We start from the raw sequence: 11,294 nt of genomic DNA, 5'->3' as shown, positions 1-11,294 counted from the left end.
TCCCTAGACGTTACATGAGATTGTTCAACGTTTAAGTTACAGCCATGGCTACGAGGGCTGGATGAGATAACAGGAGGTCCAGCATCATGAAATAGCACCATGAAGTCACTCAAATGCTCGTCCAATTCACTTTTTCCTTTAATCGCCAGAGGGCACGTGCACTGGCCAGAGAAAGTGAAAGTATCCCCCCCACCCACCACCCTGGGGCCTGGTCATGCTCTGATCCTGCTTCCTCCATCCGTTCCGTCAGAATTCGGGGCACACATGCACTGGTGTGGCTTGCATGTAGCCAGGGCTAGGACTGGACTCGTCAGCCACAAGGGCCTGGCTTCCTGTGCACAACGCTTAACCTCTGTGCTGCGGGGCCAGCCCTGAGATGGACGGCAGGAGGATTTTTAGACATAGGGGTGACGTGGAGGACGGTATGTGGGTCTAGGAGGGTAGGTGTTGGCTCTGTGGATAATGAGGAACCTAGCAAGCATAACCTCGTTAGAGGGAGCTAATTCTGCCCTATCCACTGACCAAAGATCTTTCTGGCTCAAAGATTAGAACGGTAGGCCGGGCTGTACGTATGCAGACGGAGTCACGCAGCTCTGGTTATTTAGCACCAAAGTAAGAGTGATACAAGGCAAATCCACATTCAGTTTTCCTGTAAAAGCTAAAACTCAAATTTTTCTGAGAGGGTTCCAAAGGGATTAAAGCACAGTATAAATTCTCATTTTTTCTTTTTTTAACAGGGAGCATCTAGTACTTAAGAGCACCACTGAGCTTGGAAGACACGTTTTTTCAGTTCTGCGTACTGATTACAAAAGCACTCAGGTTCAGACAGTACCACCACCTGGAGGCAAGCCGTGACCGTGGTCCCAGCCCGTAACCTTCCGAAACTTCATCTCCAGACAAGCGCCGAGTCCTCCCACCCCACTCCCCATAAGGGCTCGTTCCTGTTCAGAGAAATGAGTCTTGCGGTGTGGGGACGAATCGAGGAGATGGACCGCTCTGCCCTTCGACACCAGCCCTGTGTCACTCCCCCTTCCTTAGCGGCGGCCGGGCCCAGCCGCTGTGGGCCTGCAGGGCTCTGGGGTCCGGTGTGACTAGGGCGGAGGGAGCACACCGGCTGCGGTGCTGCAGACCCGGAGTGGGGGCGTGCAGAGGGCAGGCCACAGCAGGCCGAAGTGCTGCTTACAGGTCACGGCTGTCGCGCCCGTACGTGCAAAAATAACCGCTCCATCTCACAACTTCACTTTCTTAGGGGCTGGCCTCGAAAACGTGAGCCCTCTGGGTTGTAACGTGGGTACACTTGGCTGAGCTTCCCATGTATATGCCCATGCCCTCCAGTCTTGGAGCACAGCGTCTGGGCCGCCTCTTCCTAACGGGCGAGTGGGCGTATCACACAGGTGGGCACAGGAGGCCCTTCCCTCACGTGCTCACACTTCACCTCAGGGACCACCGGCCCCGGCCACCAGACGCTCTCCGCTTCCAGGTGCTGTTTCGCTCGTTGAAATGTGAGAGTTGGGGTTGAGGTGGGAATTGGATGGTTCTTTACAGTTTTTCTCTTTCCTCCTGCAGCTCCCATTTGACCGGCCTTGATCCATAGAAGGAGGTTTCAGCCAGCCTCACACCAGAAGAAATTGCTCATTGGGAAGCAGTGCCACCTAGTGGGGGCTGAGGACAGTGCACGCAAGCAGATGCTCTTTCCTACTGACCTAATTTAGAGAAAATTAAACGTCAGAGAAAACACTTGGGATTGTTCGCCTGTGGTCAAAACCATAAAGAATGCGGGCAGCTGGCCATCAAAGCAATCTGAGAAGCCGTCTCTCCCATCCATCGCAATCTAGGTTTGTGTATAAACATCCGAAAGGCACGGGTGGCACATCGCAGTTCCTGTGGCACTTGTCCTATGTGTGTGTGGTCATCGCACCGTGAAGGGGAGGGGGCGTCCTCCCTGCCGTACAGGTTAGGAACGGAGGCTCAGAGAGGTGAAGCTCTGCAGATGGCCGACTTCAGATGAACCCTCACTTCCTGCGCCCCCTGTCCCGCCTTCTAGGTGCTGTACGCCGAACCAAGCACAGTGCCACTGTTCTGGTTTTTTGCCATAGGGCATGTGCACGCACCAGAGAGGGACAGATAAAGAGGGGAAGTAAGAAATCACCCTCCAGGGGCATGGCATGCCACAGTCCCTTCTTATGCAGTCTCGGGATATCGGGCTGGCATGCACACATGCCTGCATGCTTTCCTAACAGCTGGGTCTGGGACTTGAACTGCACAGTTGGCCATATGGGATCCAGCATCTTAACTTCCACGCCACCTGCTGGCCCTGTTCAGTGACTTTTCTTTTTAGATTTTTGCCATAGGGTGCATGCGCTCGCCAGAGAAAGTGAGAAATCACCCCCCCACACCAGTCACTTCCCATTTTTCTCTCAGGGCCTTGACGTACACACACACACACACACATACCCTATGTGATTTTTTTTTTTTGAGTTTTTTTGCTATAGGGCACGTGCACTCACCAGAAAGAGAAAGACAGGAGGCGAGAAATCACCCCCCCGAGGCAGAGGCCACACCACAATCCCTTCTCCTCCATTCTCCTCTTGGGATCCTGGGCACGCATGCACACGCGCCCGGCGTGAGTTTAAGCCACCGGGTCCGGGACTTGAACCACGGTCGACTACATGGGAGTCCAGCAACATAGCCATTACGCTAACTGCTGGTCCCCTCTATGTGATTTTTGAAGCTGCCATGTCTAGGAAATAAACCGTGGTTGGCCCCAACTTTTTTTTTTTAGTTTTTTAGTTACAGGATGTGCGCACTCACCAGAGAGAGAGAAAGTGAGAAATCGCTCCCTGCGGGGATGGCCATGCTGCAGCTCTTTCACCTCTTAGAACTTGGGCACACACGTACATATGCCTAGCATGCCTTCAGTCTGCTGGGTCCAAGACTTGAACCACACAGTCAGCCGTATGGGGTCTAGCCATCTTAACCTCCATGCCACCTGCTGGCCCCTTGGCTCCAACTTTCTAAAACTGTTCAAGAACCACAGATGTAACAATCCAGAAGCCTCTGGATTCCTAAGGGAGGCCTGGGCCAGGGCCAGGGCTTACGTGGAATACAGCCCAGCCAGGTCCCAGGCCTTAGACTCACTTTTCTGTGCATCTGTTGAAGGATTTGAAGACAGGATTGGGAACGTTTCCAGAAGGGGGAAACTTCAGGACTTTTAGAATTAAGCTTTAAGCATTTGCCTTTCTCAGATAAATTCAAGGAGCACGATGCTTGCAGCTGTTGAAGGTTTTAACCATGGACAGATGCCCTCCATTAGAACGCTGAGTTTTGCTTTGCAAAGGCTTTTACTGTCCTGTTAAATTGATCATAAAGTCAAAATGCTATTAGTTTTAAGACGTCAGAAGCTAAGAAATGAAGTGGGGCAAGCAGGGAGGACGAGTAACTGCCTGTACTGTGTTTTCAGAGCTGACATTCACGTTTAGTTTGCTCCAGTCACCATCTACAGTCACCACCCCCAGAACGCTCCGAAGGCAAAAGAACAATGACAAAAATCACCTTCGAACAGTAGCAATCACCTCCCTCCACAAAAGGCCTGTGAAGTGCTAAGAATGACACCAGGTTATCCAGTTTCCTATGCTCCCTGCTGCCAGATTGGAGTTGGGGCGTGTTTGTTACGTAGTAAATTGTACCTTGGATGTCACTAACTCAGCAGGAGGTGGTCCCATGCCAGTCTAGTTCCTAGCACCCACCCATGCTTCCTGCAGCCTTTCTCAGGTTGACTTAGGACGGGGGTGATGACATAAGGAGGACGCTCACAAAACACGTGACACACTCGGCCTCCGACCACAGCAGTCGTCCGTGACCAGCTGCACTCGGAGGCCACGCACAGGCAGACTCGAGTAGCTTGTTTCTTCAAGTAGGTGCTCCCCATTTTACAGTTAGGGAAGTCGAGGTACAAAGGCTAGGTAAGTGCCCATGGACACAGCAGCTAGGTGACAGGCAGTGTGGCCTCAGAGGCAATGCTCTGCCCTCCTTGGGCATGTGTGTGCAGGACACAGCCAAACATGGGGTGGGGCAGGCGGTGTTCCCTGCCAGTCTGTGCCGCAGACCAGGCCACCCGGAACAGCTGGCCCTGTCTGCAGTGTCCTTGCCTGAGAACTGGTGGGGGGCGGTCAGCGGTGGTGGAGACTCAGCTAGGTGACTCAGAGGCACCTCAGCTCCCAAAGCCTGGGACTCGAGGTTGTGTTCTCACTTTACATTATTTGTTAGGTTTCTATTCCTCTGGCTTCCGGGTGTGGTGAGGAACTTAGTCCACTTGGGCTGTCACCGCAGGAGCCCGTGGGCAGAGCCCTGGTGTCCGGGAAGGGAGAGGAAAGGCCTGGCGTTGGGCCGGCCGGGCACTAGGTGGCAGCACGAGCGCAGAGCTGGCGGCTCCGCCTGGGCCCAGAGGCGCGCCCTGCCCTCCTCCCCCTCCTCCTGGGCTCTTCTCAGATATCTGTGGAGGCCCGGCAGGTGGCGTGGTCGTTAGTGGTGCGTTTTCTTTTTCAGGGGCCTTTCAGTCAGAACACCAGGCTCCTAGAGCCTAGTGCTGAGGTTATGAGGTGAGCCATAGTGTTGTGCGCAGCTGTCCCCAGGGGTCGGCAAACCACAGCCCCGGCGAACAGTGGCTTCCGCACCTCTGCGTGGGCGAAAAGAAACAGAAGGGCTATTTTAGTGACACATGAAAAGTATCTGGAATATGAAGTTTAGATTTCAGTGTGTAAAATAAAGTTTATGGGAATGCAGCTACTCCACAGCGTTGAGTAATTGCGCCTAAACCTGCTGGCCCTCAAAGCCGTCCTCCCTGTCCTCCACGGGCAAAGCTTGCTGGCCCCGGACATGGATCACGCTTACCTCCGTCAGGATGCACTTTGCATCCTCTCTGCTCTATTTATTTAATGCTGTCGGGGATGAGCACTGGCAGGAGAGGGCGACAATGAGAAATCATCCCCCAGAGGGTTGGCAAGCTGCCATCTTCTCCATTTTCTTCTCTCGCACCCACACGCACCTGCATTGTCTTCCGAGGCAGTCACCCTTCGTGAGCTGCGCTTTCTTAGCCACTAGGACTCGCACAGTCAGCTCACAGGCGCTGGCGAGGGCCGTGCTGACAACATGGTAATGCCACGGATCACAGAGAGTGGGGTACATTCAGCCGTGATTCGGAGGGCACGTTTGAGTTGGGTGGAGAAGGAAGAAATGAGATTTCCTTAGTGAAGAGGTGAAAGATGAAAAACAATTGCTTAATCGAAGCTGTATTAGAGAAGTAGACGCTGGACGGGGTATTGGGCGGCAAGAGAGGAGAAGGTTCAGTAGCACCAGTAAGAGCTCAGAGGAGCGAGCCAGGCAGTGCCAGCGCGGGTCCGGGGCATGGAGATGGCAGAGCAGGGAGTGGCTTAGATCCTCCTACCCATGGGAGGGAGCCTGAAGAAGGAGGTGAAGGGAGGACTCATGAGTTCTTTTGCACACACTGAATTTGTGCTTGCGTGACATCTGGTCAACCACTGTGGCTCAGAGTGGTCCTTGGGACAATGCAACAAAGTCACCTGAAGGAATTAAGGAAATCCCAGACCCTGTAACTTTGCCTCCCCCAACCTACCCTACAGAAGTTTGCAAAAAAAAAAAAAGACCATGGCAAGGTTGAGGAGAATTCAGAGATGGTAGAAGATCAAGGGAACGTCCCCTAAAGGCAAGACATGAGAAAAGGTTTCAAAGGCAGAAGGGCTGTTACTGTCACTTGCAGTAGACATAAAGACTCATTGGTGGCAGCAGGTGGCATGGTGGTGAAGGTGCTGGATCCCGCATGACTGACTACTGTCCAAGAGCCAGACCTGGTGGCTTATAAAACATTCTGGGTGCGTGTGCATGTGTGCCAAAATTCTGAGAGAAGACTGGAGGAGAAGGGATTATGGATGGTCATACCCCCAGGGGCTTAATCTCTCACTTTCTCTTTGTCTCTCTCTCTCTGGCAAAACCACGCACCCGATGGCAAACAAACAGAGAGAGAATGCCCTGGAGAAGTCCCTGGTGATTTTGAAGAAGACCATTCCTGGAGGGGAGGAAAGCAGACCAGAAGATACCTGCGGTGACGATGGAGCTGAGACGAACACTGGAAATGGAGTGACCTGATGACCTCATTTTTGAGGGGGAGGGGTGAAGGGGAGGGGGTCGAGGAGAGTGGCCACAGTCTGGGACTGCTGTGTGGAATGGGATGCTGAGGGGCACTGAGTCCACTGCTTGGCATTCTCGAGGACCGACTGAGGTGGAAACCACGTACCAGTCTCTATGGTGTAGGGGTCCTTTTCGTGCCTAAGGATGTCAGGGGCCAGAGTAAGAGAGGAGTTAGGTCGATTTGGGGTAAAGGTTTGCAGGTTCCCTGTAAAGGTTTTGGGTCGCTTTCACTATCCTTGCTAATCCGACCACCTCTGGGGCTCCCCCTTCTTCCCATCATTCCCAACAAGCTATGTCTGTTTTTCTACGAGCAGGGTCCTTGTCAAAGGTGCCTGCTCACAGGTCTGAAGTGACACCGTGCATTCCAGTTCCCCACGGGGACTTAGGGCCTTGTCCCACGCACCTGCTACCTCACTTCAGCCCCCAAGCTCTTGTTTCCATCCCAGTTCCTGGGCACTGTCTCCGAGTGGGTGGGGGAAGGGCTTCCCAGGAGACCTATACCCTGTCCTTGGTCACTAGAAGTGTCTGTAACTCGTGTCAATCAAGCAGGGACAGAAGAGCATTCCTTGGGCCCACCAGAAGAGTCGTTCTCTCACGGGTAGTGTGGGCACATCAGGCAGGCAGCCAGCAGTACTCGGTTGCGGGAGTGCCAAGAGTCCCGGACAACTCCACTTGGGCCTCACCAGTGGAATTCCAGAAGGCGGAAAGGTGAGTGGCTGACGTTTCCTTTCACTAGTGCAGGGCTGAGGGGAGGGAGGCAGGCTGTGAAACAGCGGAGCCTATAACCCCTCCACAGAGAATGTTGAGCCTCTAGACAAGCAACTTGCGAGTACTTCACGAAGATCCACTAACTGCTGAGGTCACAATTCCACCCTGTTTAGTTACTACTTTTTATTTATTTTTTTTAAGCAGTATGATACAAAGGTTATCAGCATAGACTGAGTTCGAATCCCAAGGCTGCCACATAGGACAAGCTGAGGCCACAGGACAACCTCCCCTGCCTCAGCCTCAGCTGATAAGCAAGGGTAATGCAGTGGCTAGCTCACTGATTTGAGGGTCAGTAAGATAATACCTTAAAAGGGGGCTAGCCTACACTGTGGTATTTCCTTTAAACATGTGGCATGGTGGTAAAGGTGCTGGACTCCCACACGGCTGACCACAGTCTGAACCCCGAACTGGTGGCTTGAAAAACACCGTGGGTGTGTGTGCGCCCAAAATCCTGAGAGGAAAATGGAGAAGGGATTGTAGCATGGCCATTCCCCAGCGCCACCCCTCTCCCCACCCCCTCACCCCCTCCTCACTTTTTACTCTGTCTCTCCAGTGAGCTCACAAGCCTGATAACAAAAATCTCTCTTTAAAAAAATGTCATCATTGGGGCCAGCAGGTGGCATGGTGATTAATGTGCTGGACTTCTACATGGCCGACCCAGTTTGAGTCCTGGGCCTGGTGGTTTCAAAATCATGCCAGGCATATGTGCACTAGTGCCCAAAATCCCAAAAGGAGGCTGGAAGAGAAGGGACTATAGTGTGGCCATCCTCCTGGGGACGATTTCTCATTTCCTTCTGTCTTTCTCTGGAGAGTGCATATGTGCACCCTATAGCAAAAGCCTTAAAAAAAATAAAAATAAATAAAAATTTTAAAAAAAGTCTTATTCAAAACCCACCTTCCTATTTTGGGGCCTGTTGAAATGAGGACTGATTCCTTTCTTTGGATTAGACTGTGCTTTGTTCTTTTGTTTGTGTTAACCTTTTTTCTTTTCTTTTTTTTTCTTTTTTTTTTTTTTCCTACAGGGCATGTGCACTCACTGGAGAGACACAGAGAGACAGACAGAAACACAGAAATCAAGACATCACCTCCTGGGGGAATGGCCTGCCCTCACCACAATCCCTTCTCCTCCATTCTCCTCTTAGGATTTTGGACATGCACACACATTCACCTGGCATGAGTTTTAAGCCACAGTGTCCAAGACTTGAACCACAATGGACTACGTGGGAGTTCAGAGACATAACCATTACACCATCTGCTGGTCCCTGTGTTAACTATTTTTATTTTACATAATTGTGACCCTTCCATACATGTACTTTTCCTCATGCTTGTCATTGATGAACCAGTAATGATACTTTATCACTTTGTAAAATCCAGTTTAATTAGTGGTCACTCTTGTCTAGTTCGGTGGGTCTGGACAAACACGTAAAAGTATGTATCCACCATGACAACCACACACAGCGGCTCCCCTGCCCTGAAAAGTCTGCACTCCTCCCTGTCATTCCTCGTTGCCTTTGCCCCGGTAGCCATTCATCTTCTCTGTCTCCATCAGTTTGCCTTTTTCAGGACATCATGTGAGTATAGCTGGAATCACACAATGTGTAGGCTTCTCAAGTTGGCTGCTTCTACTTAGCCATATGCATTTATGGTTTCTCCATTTCTTTTTATAACTTGATAGCTCATTCCTCTCCTTTTGTATCCATTATATGGATATATGACAGTTGAGCTGGTCACCTATTAAAGGACATCTTGGTTGCTCTGAAGTTCTGGCAGTTATGAAGGAAGCTGCTAGAAACTGCACATTTTTGAGTGGACATAGTTTTCGATTCATTTTGGTAAATACTAAGGAGTGCAATTGCTGGATTGTGTGGTAAGAAAACATTTGGTTTTGCTACAAGTCACCAAACTCTCTTCCAAAGTGGCAGTTCCATTCTCACCAGCAATGACTAAGAGTTCCTGTTGCTCCACATCCTCACCAGCATTTGGTGTTGTCAATATTTTGGATTTTAGTCATTCATCAGGTGTCTAGTAGTGTCACAAGGTTGTCTTAATTTGTGGTTCCTTAATACATGTGATGTTGAGCCTCTTTTTCATGCATGCTTATTTGGCATCTTCTCTAGTGAGGTGTTCATATCTTTTGCTGATTTTTATTGGGTTGGTTTCTTACTGTGGGGTTTTAAGAATTGTTTGTATATTTTGGTTGTCAGTCATTTATCAGATAAGTGGGGGTTTTTTTGGAGAGGTTTTTGCTATAGTGCACGTGTGCTCGCCAGACAGAGAGGGAGAGACAGAGAGACAGAAAGCGAGAAATCACCCCCCAGGGGGGATGGCTACGCCGCAATCCCTTTTCCTCCATTCTCCTCTTGGGATCTTGGGCACGGGCGCACATGCGCCCAAGATCCAGGACTCGAACCGCGGTCGACTATGTGGGAGTCCAACGACATAGCCATTATGCTAACCGCTGGTTCCTCAGATAAGTGTTTTATTTTGGATATCAGTCTTGTATCAGATAAGTGTTTCACAAATATTTTCTCCCCAGTCTGTGGTTTGCCTTTCATTCTCTTAATGCTTTGTTCTTCTTCTGACCATGAGACAGGAATGTGGGGACACCAAGACACAGAAACTAGAGGGTCTCACTGTCTTTATTCTTAGATGCAGTGCCTGGCAGTCCCAGTGGTCCTTGTGCATTCAGCAACATACTCAAAATCCGATGCCTTGATGGCTGCCAAGTTAACCCAGAGCAGGCACGATTTGCTCATCACTGAGTTGTGGTCACTTCCTCGTAGGACAGCCAAGCATGGTCCTGGGGCAGGACCGTGCAGGCCTTTTTCATCACCTGCCCAGGGGACAGAAATTGTGGGCAGATGAAACTTTCCCTTATCACTTCATTTGACCTTATTTGGGACACAAGACCTGAGCACCCCCATAGTCTGTTTCTAGAGATGTGAATACAGAAGAGTATGTCCACAGGTTTCTAAACTCAGAGGCTTCAAGATATGGCTATAGGTGTTTCCTATCCCCCTTCTCCCAGTTTAGGTGTCTGCCTGCCTATTTTATTTTCTTTTAAAGAAATGTATTTATTTGTTTATTTGTTTGTGATTTTTCAAGCTGTCGAGTCCAGGACTTGAACCGTAGTTGGCCATGTGGCCACCTTAACCATCATGCCACCTGTGTACCTGCTTTCTGAAAGGACACACAGACTTGGCCCAGCCTTGGTGGAATAATACACCACAGCCCCAGGCTGTGAATCCTGTGTTTCCCACAGGATGGAAAATCATCACGTAGCGGTGGACTGCTTTTCCTGCAAGTCTCCAGAATGTTCCTCACACCCTTCCTGCTTCCTGATAACTGATGGACTGTCCTGACACTGTGGAATAGTCACTTATCTTCTCAGGAGTTCAGTATTAAAATATACCTAATTCTGGCTGCATTGAAAAACATGGCAAGGAGGAAGTGAACTAGTTCTCTGACCCCAGTGAAAGTAAATTGTTGGGCTATGCTGGTTTGTTTGTTTGTTTGTTTGTTATAGGGCACGTGTGCTCACCAGAAAGAGACAGAGGAAGCGAGAAATCACCCCCCAGGGGGGGATGGCCACACCACAATCCCTTCTCCTCCATTCTCCTCTTGGGATCTTGGGCACGCACGAACACACACCCAGCGTGAGTTTAAGCCACCAGGTCCGGGACTTGAACCGCAATCGACTATGTGGGAGTCCAGTGACATAGCCATTACACCAACTGCTGGTCCCAAGGGCCACACTGGTTCTAAATCTCAGTTTCCCCTTAAATTGGACTTCCCACGTGCTAGAAAGTGGAGGTGGGTTTACTCTGGCAAAGAATGGTTGCAATTCTTGACTGTAAAAATGTCTGGAAAAGGCCCTTAAAGCAAAGGCTTTAAAGCCAGTGAAAAGTGAGGCGGAGAGTGAAGAGTTGGGGGCTGCCGCTGTCGGCACCCCTCCTTGGGTTTCCAGGGACCACCACTGAAGCCTGTGAAGTGTGCCCAGGTCACAGCCCTGGGCACCAGCCCGTCAGGGACCTGCCTCTGACGGGAACTCCCTGGCTATTCAATGCACTTCACATTTGAAAACTTTTAGATTAAAACCACAAGCCCAAAAGCCAAGAAGAGAATGGAGGAGAAGGGATTGCTGGTGGCCATCCCCCTGGGGATGATCCCCCCCCTCTCAGAAGGCACATGCCCAATGGCAAAAATCTAAAACTTAAAAAAAAAATTTTTTTTTTTTAAAGCACCAGCTTTAGGTGTATCCCACATGGCTGATTGAATAGTTCAAGTCCTGGACCCAGTGGCTTGAAAACAGTCCAGGTGCA

At 50.5% G+C, this 11,294-nt stretch overlaps 1 protein-coding gene across 4 annotated transcripts in view; it reads left to right on the top strand.

The window, feature by feature from the left end:
• Positions 1 to 6,912, top strand: part of ZCCHC2 (zinc finger CCHC-type containing 2) — a gene marked incomplete at its 5' end in the record, with an annotated part of 70,585 nt that extends 63,673 nt beyond the window's left edge. Inside the window, 4 exon segments of one of the 4 annotated variants that reach the window (XR_003546974.1) lie at positions 738 to 1,480; positions 1,567 to 1,835; positions 6,034 to 6,153; positions 6,754 to 6,912. 4 annotated transcript variants of the gene reach the window in all.
• Positions 6,913 to 11,294: the final 4,382 nt, after the last annotated feature.

This window comes from Tupaia chinensis, unplaced genomic scaffold (assembly GCF_000334495.1).
Source record: "Tupaia chinensis unplaced genomic scaffold, TupChi_1.0 Scaffold000065_1, whole genome shotgun sequence".
Classification (NCBI taxonomy): domain Eukaryota; kingdom Metazoa; phylum Chordata; class Mammalia; order Scandentia; family Tupaiidae; genus Tupaia; species Tupaia belangeri.
This window is presented reverse-complemented; position numbering and strand designations above follow the sequence as displayed.